Source organism: Falco peregrinus, chromosome 4 (assembly GCF_023634155.1).
Source record: "Falco peregrinus isolate bFalPer1 chromosome 4, bFalPer1.pri, whole genome shotgun sequence".
In the NCBI taxonomy this organism is placed as follows: domain Eukaryota; kingdom Metazoa; phylum Chordata; class Aves; order Falconiformes; family Falconidae; genus Falco; species Falco peregrinus.
The window spans coordinates 49,515,424-49,531,844 of record NC_073724.1 but is presented as its reverse complement, the minus strand read 5'-3'; positions in this window follow the sequence as shown (position 1 = coordinate 49,531,844).

The window sequence follows — 16,421 nt, the reverse complement described above, 5'->3', positions numbered from 1 at the left end:
ACATGTCAGTGCTACCATCAGCACAAGCTTTAAACCACCACATTCACATTTACGAGTGTTTTCACTGCTGCTTTGCCCTATAGCCTCTGCACAGGTGCCACCTTATCCTAGGAACACCTCCACTGAAATCAATACATCGGTAGGTACTGTCCCAAAATACTTTTACTGAGTTTAAAAAAGTGTGTTCACCACAATCAGACACATCTCATCCTTACTCTGGACTATATGGATGTTACTAAATCCCATACACAAACTGGAGATGGGAGTATGATTGTTTCTGTCTGTTTAGGGTGTGAAAGTTTAATAGTGATGTAATAAGTTCTCCTCAACTCAGTGTCTGTCCAAGATGTGGTTGCCAGAGAATTTGATATGTACAGTATATTTGGTTCACAGAGGCCAAAGTTTGCTGTCTCTTTACACTCGTGGATCGGTATCATGGTGCATGAATAGGTTGACTGATTTAAACAGGATCATCTGGAGCATATAACATCAAATATGAAAAAAGGTATCAAGTCAAGCTTGTCTATACAGCGCTATAAACCAGGCTGCATCCTTCTAAGAGAGCTGTATTCACACACATCAATTCCTTACAATGGTGTAGCTAGCAGATTGCTGTGGTGTTTTCAGTCCATTAGGAACATCAGTAATCTCATGTCAAGGTGTAGCTCCATCACTGTAATAATGCTGCAGGTATGGTTTGTGTTCCAAACTTTTTCTGGCAGGCCTCCACTTGCCTTCCCAAGCAGTTCTGCTCTAAACCTCCTTCATGTTCTCTACAGGTGGGACCTGAATGTTACCTCTGCCACCAGGCCACCGTGTATGTTGCAGAAGTCAGCCTGCCTGCTTAGCAAAACTATCATTTTGTTCTGTACCCACTTTCTTTCCATTTGTTATTTTCTCTCTGGTCCCAGGTAGAGGTCTTTGATCTGCTTGCTGTTTGAGAGGCCACGCTTCAGGCAGAAACAGTGATGTGTGCTTCGGGAGATGGAAGGCAATAGCCAAGTGGGATCACAACAGAGGTATCAAAGACTTAAAACTAAAGCTATGAGTTCACACTGAAATAGAGCAAAGGACAAAATCTAGCCATTCAACAGAGTTCAGTCATACCTGGAGGGATGCAGAAGGATTTTGATATTAAATGCTAATAAATGTGTGCATTTGCACGTAGCTGTTGATTGACTTGTAGGATTGATTCACATGAGTCTGACCAAAACACTGTTGAGATAGATATGGATCAGCTCACCCCATTACCTTTGGCCTACAGTCTTCTCTTACTAAAAAGTTCACCATGCCAGAATCACCATCAAATAGCCATTCAGCATTTTTATAAATTCCTTTGTTAGGAAAGTCATTGTTATCACATGAACTGATACGCACTTCAGGTTTATTCTTATTCCCAGAGTTTGAAAGTTATGTGAGGCAAATGCAAAGCCCTATTTTCAAGCCCTGCTCTCTCTGTAAGCTGTTGGCAGTAACATTGTCCACTCTCTGTCAACAGCACTGAAGAGCTTGCACTCTATTGAGACCTTTTCTGTATTATGCAAGTCTGTTGAGGCTGACCCTTTTTGCTGACAAAAGCAGCAGTTTTGAGATTTTCATTGATGTAACATGATGTTGGACTGCCTCTGATAGAAAAAGGCCTCACGGTTGCTTCTGCTTTTAACAAACTGGAAAACCAAACAAATCTTTGTCTTAATATGTGGCATGTTTATGCAACTTCCCTTGCACGCTCAAATTTTCTAGCACATTAATCCAGGATGCAGTATTAAGTGATTAGCAAGCAGGTCAGTCTTGCAGAGCAGCTAGCACATCACCCACTCTCCTCACCACCTCCCCTTCTTCCTCTTTAAGCCAAAACCTCCCATCACAGTGCTTTAAAATGGCAACCCCTTTTGAACCTACAGCCAACTTCTGGCAATAGTGGGATCACCTTGTGAGCTACCTTCCTGTGTGTGTAAGGTATCCCCACACCCCAGGACCCCATAAAGCATGCCCTACTGCAGACATGAATTAAAGAAAACCAAGTGTTCTGCAACTAAATTCTGAAGAACATGTCAAGGTTTTACTGAAAAACAAATTTGTTTGAATCCCCAGTTTGTTTGAAGCGCTAACAATTGTGACACGTGTCTCTGTTGGTACCAGTTCTGCAGAGGAGTCATATATCCAAGAACATGTCAGAACTGCCATTTTCCATCAGTGCAAATGCAGAAATCAACATTAGCCTTTCCAGTAGACAGAAGTCTAGCTAGTGTAAAAGTTGTTCTGTGCTATTTGGAAGGTACAAGAGTCACTCACTGTGCAGCCACATCTTGCAGCTTTTGTGCCATGGTAAACTTTCAGAGTGTCAGAGAGGGATATGACTTGAAATTTTATCTATGGAAGGGTGCTCTGCCATCTCCCTCATACCCAAATGGATTGCTTTGCCCTTCTAGCTGTATGTGATACTAGGAAGTGTCATTCTACTAGGGACAAAGGAGGTTTTCTCTTACTCCTCAGAAGGCAGCAGTTCATTACCCTTTGCAGGTGCAAATCATAGTTATGGCTTTCAATGTTATAATTGCTCAAAAAAGTAGCTAAGTGATACACATCACTCATCACTCCCCACCACATTGTCCATAAATATTTAAACAAGTGAATATCCTGGTGCCACAGCTCAACTTGTGCCAGAAGAGTCTGAAAAAGTTCTGGAGAAGAGCAAGTGAGCCTTGATTGAGGCATGTGAATTACAATTTGACCTGCACAAAATTAATCTTGTCTAGCCCCATGAGGAGTTATGTGGACATCATTTGAAACTGCAGGCATGCACATGGATGCCCTGTTACTGTCAGCTGTCAGTTGGCCACTACGAGAAACAGTGGCCTGTGGAAGGTTTCCTCAAATGTAGTTATAAAGTGCAAAGGAGAAAAAAATACAGGTACAGTGTTGTGGCATTCGAATTGGTTATAAAATATTTCTATTCTATACTTGTACAATTATACCAAACCTTTTGACAAAGATCTCCTGGAAAAGCCCACTGTTCTGTTCTTGATAGAGAAACAGAAAGTCAAAATTACATTTGATTAGATCTTGATTGTGCTCAATATGCTGTGCCCGTAGGCACTGCGTAGGCTAGAAAGTAAATCTTTGCAAGTAAAGTTATGTTGAGTCTCTTGGCTTCATCTGAATTAGGCAGCCCAGAGGCATGGCTAGACATATGAAAGAAAAAGATTAGATCTATCTTGGGAAGTTATGTCTGAAGGTACTTATTTTTGCTTTTATTCTGGAAAAAATCAGGAAACTTCTAGTTTCTTCTATAGGAGAACAAACTCTTATAAATATTAGATCCTAAAACATCCGCAGAGAAGCGGGCTTGAGTGATACATGGCTCCCATCATGTTGGATACTGTGCTGTGCATTTTGGAAGAATCATAGTGGTTTGGTAAGAAGGTCTAACTTTGCCTGCCATCTTTTCATAGGGTCTTCGTTGAAAGGGCTGAATTATTAAAAACATACTAATACAGTCAGTTTGTATAATCTAAGCAACCTCCTACACAGATAATAAAAAACGTACTAAGAGAGTGACAGAATGTCAGATAACTGGCCAGTAATCACAGGATGGCTGAGGTTGGAAGTCACCTCTGCAGGTCATCTGGTCCAACCCCCCTGCTCAAGCAGGGCCACCTAAAGCCAGTTGCCCAGGACCATGCCTGCATGGCTTTTAAACATCTTCATGGATGGAGACTCCATAAACTCTCTGGGCAACCAGTGCCAGTGCTCAGTCACCCTCACAGTGAAAAAGTGTTTCCTGATGTTCAGAGGGAACGTCTTGTGTTTCAGTTTATGCCCATTGCTTTTGGTCCTGCCACTGGGCACCACTGAAAAGAGTCTGGCTCCATCCTCTTTAGATCCTCCCTTCCGGTATTTATACACATTGATGAGATTATCAATGTATGATAAAATGAGATTAGATCATCAATGATGAGATTATGAATGTAATACCTAGTTTAGTAACAATACTTACCTCCAGAGTTTTCCAGACTGGCGAAAGAAAATGGTGCTGTGAAAGGATGAGAACAATTTAATTGTGAATTTTTATTACTGTAGAAACTAAACAACTGATAGGCTATTACTGCTCTCTTTTTATAGGGTCTGCTAAATCATGTAGGAAATTTGGAGACATGTTTCTCAAAAGGTTATGCAAGCAGCCAGTTCTCTACAACCTGGGAGAACCCTGAGTCAGGAGGGAGAAGGGGCTGCGTAGCTGAAGGATGAGGATCAAACATAAGTGCAGAACAGGAACAGATGATGCCTGAGAGCTGGTTGTTCTTTTCCAAGAATAAGCAAACTTGGACTGGTAAGGGCAGTGCCACAGGGCAAGTTTTAGCTTCTGATGGACCCTGGCTAATATCGATGGCAATCTCTAAGGGAAAACATGCTGGCTGCAACAGCTGAGCCCTCTCACAACAGATCTGCATCTACTGGAAAAATTGTGATAGTAGGGCTGGGCCAAGTTGTGACAGAATGTGAAGTCTGGCAGCTCCCTAAAAGCGTGCCTATTTGAGGTGGAGCTGGATATGGATGATACAGATAGGGGTGTTTGTTACTTGGTTGACTGCTAGGCTGCTGGCCAAAGGCAAAGAGGAGAAAGACAGCAAAAGGTTTGAAATCAAAAGACAGAGAGCAGTTGTCAGCTGCTTCAAGATGCAATCAATATTATCTGAAGCTGTACCCGCAAGATAGGAAAAGTCCAAGGCAGATGCGTTAGCAGAATCAGCGTCACAGTAGTTGGGTCAGACACAAGCCACCTCTTGCGCTATTGTAATAAAGGATTTGATGTTACACTGCAATGTCTTCCCTGCTTATTCCTTATTTTAGTGGATAGGATATTTCATTCTATAGAGAAGGCTTTTCATGATAATACTATTTGCATATTCCCAGTTCCTCATCCTTCTCCAGTTATGTGCTATTTGAGGTAAGTTTCAAGTTGGGTAACAGAATAAACGGGGTATTTATTGTGGCATGGTTATTACAGGCGTACAAAGCAGGGACATGTAGACACCAAAGCAGTGTCTGCAAATGCAGTCAATACAAATACCTCTATTAGGTGTGAAGCACTAAAGCATTTTTTCAAAAGCAGCTTAGATAATAAGTACATTGCATGACCTCTAGTGGTATTAAGCCCAAGGCACCGTCAAAGACACTCGTGGTCTGATGCGGTTGGGGAAGAGCTGAGGTTACAGAGGAACTATCACATACATGCTAGTCTTATGCTACTGTTACCCCCCCTTATTGCCGGCTTTATGCTGGCCCAAATTTTGTCTCACTGCCAAGATAAGATTGAGAAAAGTTTTTAATTCAGCAGAAATTGCGAACACCGAGCAGAGCTAATGTCTTGCAGCAATGCTTTCATCATCAACTAATCACACATGGTCATTAATCTTTCCTGCTGTCGTGCTTTAACCCCAGCCAGCAACTAAGCCCCACCCAGCCTCTCACTCACTCCCCACACAGTAGGACGGGGGAGAGAATTGTTGCAGAAGAGTAAGAAAACTCATGGATTGAGATAAAGACAGCTTAACAGGTAAAGCAAAAGCCATGCATCCAAGCAAAGCAAAACAAGGAATTCATTCACTGCTTCCCATGGGCAGGCAGGTGTTCAGCCGTCCCCAGGGAAGCCGGGCTCCATCACACATAACAGTTACATGGGAAGACAAAAGCCATCAGTCCAAATGTACACACAGACACACACACACCCTTTTCTTTCCCCCAGCTTTTATTGCTGAGCATGGCCCCATATGGTATGGAATATCCTTGTGGTCAGCTGGGGTCAGCTGTCCCAGCTGTGCCCCCTCCCATCTCCTTGTGCACCCCCAGCCTCCTGGCTGCTGGGGTGGGATGAGAAGCAGAAAAGACATTGACTCTGTGTAAGTGCTACTCAGCAGCAACAAAATCATCCCGGTGTTATCATCACTGGTTTTTGGCACAAATCCAAAACACAGCCTCATACTAGCTACTATGAAGAAAATTAACTCTATCCCAGCCAAAACCAACACATAATAAGGAACCAAGTGCAAGCCAGAATGGCAATGAGAACCAGCAGGTAAATTTGGCAATGTCTTCCCTGCAGCAACTCAGAAAGTCAAGGAGGAGTAACACTTCCTTTTAACATCAGAAGAAGAATAATGTTCTGTTTCCCTGCTTTTGTGGGTCCTAGTCCCTTGAAGAGGTGAAGCTGTCATTGCCTATATCCCCTTAGAAGGTCCAGGGTCTCCACAACAAGAGAAGGAGGCTAGGAATGACCCCACTGCCTGGGACACTGACTTTGGTAGCAGGGAGAGGTAGGACCAGGGCTGTCAGAAAGAAGCTACTGGCACACAGATGAGGTGGAAATGGCAACGAACGTAGCAACAGAAAACACTGAATGTGACTATGTGATTTGGAAACGAGGCTTTCCCACAGGGTTTAGCTAGGAGGAGACCAGCGTTCTCACAGGGGAGGTGCTGGTGCAGCCTCTCGGCAGGACAGCCAGCAGGTTGCAGGACACCGAGACAGATGAGTTAGGTTCTTTAGAGTTATGGGGCCTGTTCCCATGGTTTCCTTCTCATCCATCCTATTCTGTGGCCTCTGAGGCATGCTGAGTGTGCAATGAGTCAGTTCCCAGCAGCTCATCTGTGGAGAGTATTCCAGTGCTCTGCCGCAACTGGGAGAGAGGCACAGACATTTTGACAAACTGCAACTGCTCATTATGGAAGACATATTTTGTTTTGTTTGCACTTAAGTTCAGTTTCGCTCACATCCTGGGGTTTGAGGCCTTTCTCCAGTGCAGTTCTTTTACATTCATGGCACCTGGCTGTACTTTTGATGTTTTCTAATTATTTGCTTTTGGGCTTCTGTTATTTGCTCTTTAATCCTTTGGTGTGTAAATAGCTGTGAAATAGAGGAACTACAAAGGAAATTATTTTAAAAGGAAATTATTTTAAATAGGTGATAGAAAAAAATGACCACAAACCAATTTAATCCAGAAAATTAACATTGTGTTTGCCTTATTTTACAAAACTTTATATTGGAACCTCTTTTCATGTGCCTGTATAAGATTTTTAATGGATTTGTTTCAGGGTATGATCCAGAGCTACTTACTCAGTATATTTATCTAAATAGATACATCACCTTCATAATTAACAAGTGACTATGATTTAACCAGCAGTTTGAAGCTGAGTTGTTCTGGCAGACACCTCTTTAATGTGCATGAGAGCTGATTCGGCTTAGCTGTTTTCCAGATGTAAGCCCTTTCTGGCATGGACTGTGTGTTCATTTATGTATAGCACCTATAACTGAAAGAGAACTGCTGGAAATAATCCAGAATAAACAGTTCTACATAAAAAGTGTGATTTACCTAAAACAGCTTTAGACAGCTGAAGTTTTGATGTGTAAGTCTGTGTTCATCACCATTCATTGACTTTATAGTTAACAAAAAACAAAGGGACAGTTGAGGTAGATTGGGTTAGCTACCATCCAAAAGTGCTTATCTAAGATGAATTGCCACCCCAAAGGTTTTTTCCACTGCCTACAAAGAGATTGCTTTGGGTGACAAACTCAGAGTTACCTATCTAAGTAGACCTCCTATAGTAGGGTTAAGGAAACGTACCCAAAAATCTCATTTGTTTGGCAGCAGTGGAGTCCAGTGAGTACTGCGAACACACACAAAACCGGCACTTTTTGATAGTTTGTACTGAAGATGTGCAGTCACTTATAGAAGTAGAGGAGAGACAATTTTTTTCATAACTGATTAAAACCAGAGACAACTAATAGACTGTTTTTCTGGGGACATAGATCCTGCTGAATAGGTCTGAAACAGAGCAAAGTCTGAGTCCCAAAGTGAGCCATTGATATTAGACTTTGGCTCTTCTGGTTTTGGATTTGGCCTTGTCCTGATGCCTCCCTTGCTGAAAATTTTTTTGAGAGGTTACTGCAGTTGGAATAACTCCTGAGTTCCTGGAAAGAGAAGGACTGAAATGCATCAAAACAGCACAGGATTGAATGTTTGCCTTAACTCTAAGACATTTCCTGTTTTCCCATTGCTAATTGGCCAGCTGTGTACCAGGTTCACATGATATGGCTGTGCTTCCCTTCTTTAGATTTTTAAGTGTATGGTTTAATCCCGGCCGGCAACCCAGAACCATGCAGCCGCTCACTCACTCCCCCTCACCCAGAGGGATGGGGAGGAAGATCAGAAAGGAGTGTAAAATTCAAGGGTTGAGATAAGAGCAATTGAATAGGTAAAGCAAAAGCCACACACACACAGGCAAAGCAAAACAAGGAATTAATTCCCCACTTCCCAGGGGCAGGCAGCTGTTTGGCCATCCCCAGGAAAGCCGGGCTCCATCACACGTAACAATTACCCAGAAAGACAGACACCATAATGCCAAACGTCCCCCCCTTCCTTCTTCTTCCCCCAGTTTATATACTCAGCATGATGCCGTATGGTATGGAACATCCCTTTGCCTGGTTCAGGTCAGCTGCCCTGGCTGTGTCCCCTCCCAGTTTCCCGTGCCCCTCCAGCCTTCTCACCGGCAGGGCCCAAGGAACCGAAAAGTCCTTGATTTAGTATAAACATCACCCAGCAACAACCAAAACCATCCATGTGCTATCAACATTGTTCTCACACCAAATCCAAACCATGGCACTGCACCAGCTACTAAGAAGAAAATTAATTCTATCCCAGCTGAAACCAGGACATTAAGTCAAGATCAATTTGCCTAAACTATATGCAGGTTACATGGAGTATACGTACTTCTACATATGATCACAGACTTTCCTTGGGATTTCACCTTACCATATTCAAATCTGTATTTCTATATGTCTGGACTTAGAGGAAGGTCTTTCCACATGTCAGAGTTGTCTAATTCATACCTCCCTGTGGTGAATGGGTCTATTTTGCAAGAGAACATATTTTTCATTCCACCCCAGTTCCTCTGTCTGACCATTTGGTTTACTAGTTTCTGTACTGGACATTTTGGCTCCTTCAGGGCAAATTATATTATTTGAAAGCCAGTCTTAGTGCAATAAGTCTTCCTAACATGCAAGCAAGCTTTAGAGTTCAAACTCTTTGTAGTCAGTTCACATGGCAAGGTTTTGGTAGTAGGGGGGCTACAGGGGTGGCTTCTGTGAGAAGATGCCAGAAGCTTCCCCCATGTTCAATGGAGACAATGCCAGCTGGGCCCGAGATGGACCCGCCATTGGCCAAGGCCAAGCCCATCAGTGACAGTGGTAGCACCACTGGGATAGTGTGTTAAGAAAGCGGGGGCGGGGGGGAGGAAATCTGCACTAGCAGAAGAGAGCAGTGAGACTGTGTGAGAGCAACAACTCTGCAGACACTAAGGCCAATGAAGGAGGGGAGGAGGTGCTCCACGTGCCAGAGCAGAGATGCCCCTGCAGCTCATGGTGAAGCCCGTGGTGAGGCTGGCTGTCCCCCTGCACCCCATGGAGGTTAACAGTGGAGCAAATATGCACATGCAGCCCATGAGGGACACCATGCCAGAGTAGGTGGATGCCCAAAGGGGGCTGTGACCCTGTGGGAAGCCTGTGCTGAAGTAAATTTCCTGGCAGGACCTGTGGAGAGAGGAGTCCACGCAGGAGCAGATTTGTGGGCAGAACTTGTGACCCCATGGGGGATCCATGCTGGAGCAATGTGTGAAGAATTGCAGCCCATGGGAAGTACTCCTGTTGGAAAAGTTCATGGAGAACTGCCTCCTGTAGGAGAGACCCCAGGCTGGAGCAGGAAAAGAGTGTGAGGAGCAAGAAGCAGCAGAAGCAGCCTGTGATGAACTGACCACAACCCCCATCCCCTGTTCCCCTGTGCACTTGGGGGAGGAGATGGAGAAATCGGGAATGAAGTTAAGCCTGGGAAGAAGGGAGGGGTGGAGGAAGGTGTGGGGTTTTCTTTCTGATTTGAATGGTAATGAATTAAACTAATTTCCCCAAGCCAAGTCTGTTTTGCCTGTGATGATAATTGCTGGGGGATCTCCCTGTCCTTATCTCAACACCCGAGTCTTTCATTATATTTTTCCTCCCCTGTATGGTTGAGGAGGGGAGCGATAGAGCAGTTTTGGTGGGTGTCTGGCATTTAGCCAGGGTCAAACCACCACACTCTTCCAAATAATTACTTCTGTATTTTCTTTCCATCTGCTGTCTCTGCAGAATTCCTCGCTATTTTGTGTTATCAACAGTTTAACTAATTTATTCCTCAGAGTCTTACAGTGATGTAGCAATATTTCCAAAACCAGTGTCTAAGAATGTTTATTGCATGTTCTGCTGAAAGACAGAAAGGGAAGAAGAGGCAAAATAAATGGAATCCCGTGTTTGCTTACTTTTACAGCAGGACTTATTTACAGTTACACTGAATATTTAAAAGCGTAGTTTAGATCTGATTCACCGGTTCATTATGATGCTGATGAAGTCTGATAAAAATCTTGACCTTTGTGGGGATTATCCAGGGCTACAGATTCCTGTGTAATTTCCTAAAGTTAATGCAGGCAGAGTCCAGCACTGCTGCAGCCTTTCAGTATATTTTGCCAGGATTCCACCGAAGTCCAGATAAGTGATGTCTCCTACATTTTTGTTGGAGATCCCACTTTTCTCACTTTTTGCCAGTCTCCTTGGAAGCATCAGGCAGCCACTGTTCTCACACACAAGGACAATGTGCATGGCAGGTTGGCACCATAGATAAAGCCACCCCACAAAATTAATGTTAAGGGTTTGACATTGGAAGAGCATCAATAGACTGTGCAGCAATAGATTCAGACAGAAAAGTTCTGATGAATTGTGCAAAAGCAAATTAACATGTTGCTACCTCCAACTACCCATCTGTGATGGTTTGCTGTACCAGAATTACAAGGACAGTGTCTGCCTCAGGCCTCCGTTATCCCTCCCCCATGCCACAGCAGCAGCTCAAATCAACAGTGAGAGAAGTGAGAGGGTTGATACTATGGCAGACACTAAGCAAGAAAAAACCCCAAACAATCTGTATACTTCTACAGTAAAAAAGTTACCTAGTCTCTAAAAATGGCAAGGTATTAAGTGACAAGATCAAGCAACCTTTACTCAGTGTGTCCTTGGCTTTCCTTTTCCACATTAGGGCTGTGACTGAGCACAGCTTTCTAAGAGGCCACCTTTGGAACAGTGCTTCACTGAGGACCCCAACACTAGGTTGCTAGAGACCTGGATAGAGGACGAAGAGAAGTAACTGGAGGCAGATACTGGCAGATGATGTCAATTTTACCTAGGATACAAAGGGAACTGGAGACACTCTTTAGAATTAAAAAAGCCCTGTAAGCTTAGGGAAGAAAGTAAGGGCTGCTGGCTATGATGCAGCAAGCCTAAAGCTCATCTTAATTTCAGCTGTGTGCCTAACTCTTTGCTCCTGCTTAAACCCCACTGAAACATGTAGGTTTTAGCACGTGCATACATGCCTTGCTGAATCAGCACTGTAGCTTGTTATCTGAACTGCTGCCCTATTAAACATAAACCAGAAAAGGTGCACTCCATAAACTTTATTGTCATTACATTTTCATTTAACATTAAACTGAAGAGTCTGTCTGCCTCAGCTAGAGGCTCAGGTAGAACACAAGCTTTTTGGGCAAACTGAATGTGGGGCAACATTCTGGTTATGGCAGCTCTCTTCATATCACAAAAAAGCATCTGGGATCTAGACTCTTGTGTAAATTCTATGAACCTGTAATTGCTAAACAAGAATATGCTTTGTAGCCAAAAACTTAATTGTGCTCTGTTTGAGTAAGTGCGCTCACTACATTAGCAGCCCTTAATCAGATTGTGACCCTCTCAGCTACAGAATTTCTGGCACAGAGATGGCTTGTGGCAAAGTTCAGAGTTAATGTGGGTTTTGTATCGTACATTGTGCTGTCCATTATGCTAATACTAGGATACATACTTCAACTATATAGGATAAAATATATTATGATCTACTTTCAAATGATTCTTACTTTCATTTGGCCAACAATATTTAATTTGCCTTTTTAAAATTATTGGCTATTTAGATCTCTAGTAAAACATTTCTGAAATGACTTGTAGTTCCGTGTAGTGCCTTTTAAGAACCATTTTAAATAGCATGCTCTCTGTGTCTCATGCACCACATAGAACCCTTCTCATCTTTGTGACAAACACCAGTGCCAGAAAAAGATGTGTGGACACGATGTAATTTCTTATAGGGAAGGTAATTTACATTGGGAACACGTGGAAGGTCAGCTCTGAACAAACAAGTTAGCAACTGTGAACTATTCAGTTTTGCTGATTGTGCTTTTCCTTGTCCTAGCATATAAGTTCACAGTAACCTGGGACACAGGCACACCTGTCCATTGTTCCCACCTAACTAACCCCAGCATTAAAGCTGTATATCACAGTTAACAGACTTCATGCTGGAGACAGCTACAAAAAAATGAATTCTCTTGTTGACCGGTAGTAGTGTGGTTCAGCAAAGTTACTGGTGGCCAGGGCTAAGTTCTATATGCAAGGAGGTGCTGGAAAGCCATATATTGCTTGAAAAACAGGAGGGCACTAGTCCAAAATCACCAATATCAATTGAAAATAGATTCTAGTACATTATATTGCAAAATTAGCCATATTATTTGTTCTGCCTGGTCTCAATTTCCAGACTAGCTCCTGTTGGTGGTCAGTCTGGCAAGAGTCTCCAGCAGTAGAGAATCTGCTAGAGACCAAAAAAAAAAAAAAAGGCCAGCATGATCTCAGAGTATGTGATGACTGCTGTGTGAAAATACTATTCAGTATATTTGTCATCTGTTTCTGCAAAAAAAAAAAGAGTGTCTGTATGAGACTCAAATGCACAGACGTCTAATTGAAATGGTTGTTTTTCACATTCATTGGTTCCCCAACACAGTTTGCCACATGTCTGTACAAACATCTGTGCTGTCCCACTGCATAGGTGGCTGGGGATTTAAATAAGCAGCTGGAGGCAAGGCATGCTTTCTGTAACACTTCTGTCTTAAACATGCACCAGAACATAGCCTCAGAGAGTGAACCCAGCAGTAAAGTATCCTTCTCTTCCTTTCTGTTGAATGCTATGTAAGGAATTGCCACTGTCAGATGTAATTTGTCTCATCTGTAATTCCCAATTTCATATGAGCAGAGATGAATCTAATATTAACCTAGGAATCCCTTTCAAAGCTTTATACCAATTCTAGATAACTTGCCATGGTCTGAAGTACAGGATTTAGAACCTTTCCTGATAGAAAACATGAAATGAGCTTTTAGAAAGTAGTAGGAGTTAAGTTCTTTTGTTTTGTCTTCTTGATTTTCATGTCTTAGAGGTGATATTTTCAAGGCCTTCTCCATAACCAACAGGATTAAAAATCCACTTTAAACAGGACACCCTTCAGATTTTGTCAGAAAGATATGATTTCAAGAGCTCTAAGAGACACGCACAGAGAATACAATGAATCTAATTAAGAAGAAGATTGTGAAAATTTGGCTTTGTGCATTTTGGCAAGCTTCCAACAGCACAGAGTGAGCCTGATTCTGCCTGCTGTTAGGAGAAGTGCAGATGTGCATACAGTGAGTTCTCACTTCCTTGTGCTCCCTGTTCAAGACCTGGGCAGACTTCCAGGTCCCCATGTTTACCGAGAGCAGCTCCCTCCCAATGCCTTTGGGGTGATGCACAAGAGTGTCAAAGGAGAGAAGGAGGAAAGGGAGTTAGGATCTTCTTACCTGCAGGTAAGCAGGCGCTACAAGGCTGTGCAGGGATAACAGCCAGCCCATACTGAGACACACTTGGCCCATCTGCCTGAGAGGGACTTCTGTCTTGCTGAAACAGACTCACTGCCCTCCTGAGAAGGACAGCTGAGGTCTGAAAGGCTCCTTGCGAGCCCAGAAGGTGTGGATATGGCAAGTGTAGAATATAACCTTTACAATGAGAATGTTTTATTTTTCAGTTACCTAGAAACTACTGTCTGGGGATCACAAAGCTTTGTGTTAGACTGTAATTAGATATATTTCACAACAGCCCCACGAGGGAAATCACTAATTACAGCAGTTTGTTGAAATTAAAGCAAGTATAATAATGGTTGGTAGTGACTATAATATTATTGCAGTCTTGTATTACTACACTTCAGGCCATGATTGTATCAAATCTTAGAAGCCAAGAGGGTTGGGTATGGCTGGCATATGAATAGGGAATGAAGAACTGAACTAGGCATTTGCAATTTCTTAAGTCATGTGCTCATAAATCACAAGTCATATTAATTTGGTCTGGAATAAATATTCTGGTGCTTTGGTGTAGGGAAACACCCTGGAGCTTGAGAGGTTCTGTTGTGACAGAGAGATAAAACCTACAGCCCGTCCTGATCAGCTGCAGCCATATAAAAATTCTGTATTTTTATGGGACTGATAATTTTGCAAGACAAGTCTGTTGATCATGGCAGCGTGGAAAAATCCCAACTCAGAAACTTGCACTTGCCTTGCATCTGCTCATTAGAAATGTAAAAGTTGCTTTCTTTTCTTGCATTTAAATACCTTTGTGAAGCTTTACTAACATCAGTGATGAGGTATTTCCATTGTAGAGCCAGCTGCATCCGAGCAGAGGCGAGAAGTCCTCTGTACACACATGGACTGTGAAGTCCTCTGTTACGACAGATAATCCATTAACGTGAGGTAACAGTGTTTTGGCAATGTAGTTTTAAGTTTTGCATAGATTAATTAAATGGTATTTTAGCCTTTAACAAAAATGTGTCAAACATTATTTTTATTCTTTCTATCAAAAAGTTTTAGGTTTTTTTAATGGATGTACAGAAAGAGGAGCCTGGTTAGCAAAAGAACTCAGAATTTTGCTAGTCTGTATAAATTACACAGCAGTCTTGCAGGACTGTTAAGACTTCAAGAGAGTGAGCTAGCGGAGGTGAGGGTGTATTAGACTGCCTGCGGTTGCAAACTGTCTCCAACCGGCCTAGCTGGACACACCATGGAAAGAGCTGGTGCAGAGAAGACTTGGTGAAAGACCAGGATCCAGCCAGCTGGTGCCCACGAAACCCAGATGAGTGACTCATAAATTGTAGCTGAGATGTAAAACTGTACTCCGTGTTGTTGTGTGTAGCGCTGGCTGAGCTGTTCACTTGGACTGTAGCATCAAAACCACAGAGCAAGCTTCACACCTGCCCAGGCATAAGGTTTCACAGTACAGCTGGTGCCAGAAAAGGTGTCACCCCCTTCCCTAGCGACCATTTCTGGCCAACTGGTCTTGCTTCCTCCTTTCTGCTGTCCCTGGGGCCCTGATCTGGGCAAGCCGTTCAGCCTGCTCAGCTGGCAGAGCAGTTCCCTGCTACTTCTCCAGGGCTTCTCCTCCTTTCTTCCTCTTCAGCTCCTACAGCAGGAATACTGTCCTTTATTTTACATAAAATGGCTCTGAAGTAAGTGAGTATATACTGGGTGTACGTGGCCAGGTGCTGGCAGCGGGGGGCTGCCAGGGTGGCCTCTGTGAGGAGAGGCCGGGGGCTGCCCAGGGCCACACACAGCCACTTCCAGACAGCTGCAGCAGGCCCACCACCGGGCATGGCTGAGCCCCTCAGCCAGATCGGCGGCACCTCTGGGAAAACACATTTAAGGAAGGGCAAAACCACTCTGTAGCAGGGTGACAGAGAGGAGTAAGGGGAAGAAGTGAGAAACAGCAGTGTGACCACCAAGGTCAGAGAAGAAGGAGGGGGTAGAAGTACTGCAGGTGCTGGAGCAGGGGTTTCCCTGCGGCTCATGGAGAGGACCACAGTGGAGCAGATACCCACACTGCAGCCCATGGAGGACCCCGCAATGGAGCAGGCGGATATTTTCCGAAGGAACTGCGGTCCCTGGAGAGCCCATGCTGGAGTAGTTCTTGAAGGGCTGCAGCACACGGAAGGACCCACACTGGATCAAAGTGAAGAGGAAGGAGCAGCGAAGAAGAACTGTTATGGGCTGACTGCAGCTCCCATTCCCCAGCTCCTCTGCACTGCTTGGGAGTAGCGGTGGGAGTAGTGGGAGCGCTGGAAATGGAGGGGTGAAGTTGGTCCAGGGAAAGTGGCAGGGTGTGGAAAGGTGTTGTTTTCATTTAGTCTGTTTCTCATCATCCAACCTTTTTTTTAATTGGGGAAAAAAAGTTAGTTTTACCAAGTCAAGTGTTTTGCCTGTGACAGTAACCGGTAAGTGATCTCCCTGTCTTTATCTTGACCCACGAGCTTTTCCATGTTTTCCCCCGCTGTCCTGTTCAGGAGGGGCAGTGAGGAGCAGCTGGCAGCTGGCCAAGGCCAGCCCACCACTGGGTAACAAAACCTCGGAGACAATTCTGAAGCCTTTCCCCCGCACCCCCGGGAACAGAATCTGTAAAACCTTGGGGGAAATGGCTTTGAATGGTTGGACAGTCTACTAAAAATTGTGTTTTCTTTTTTTCC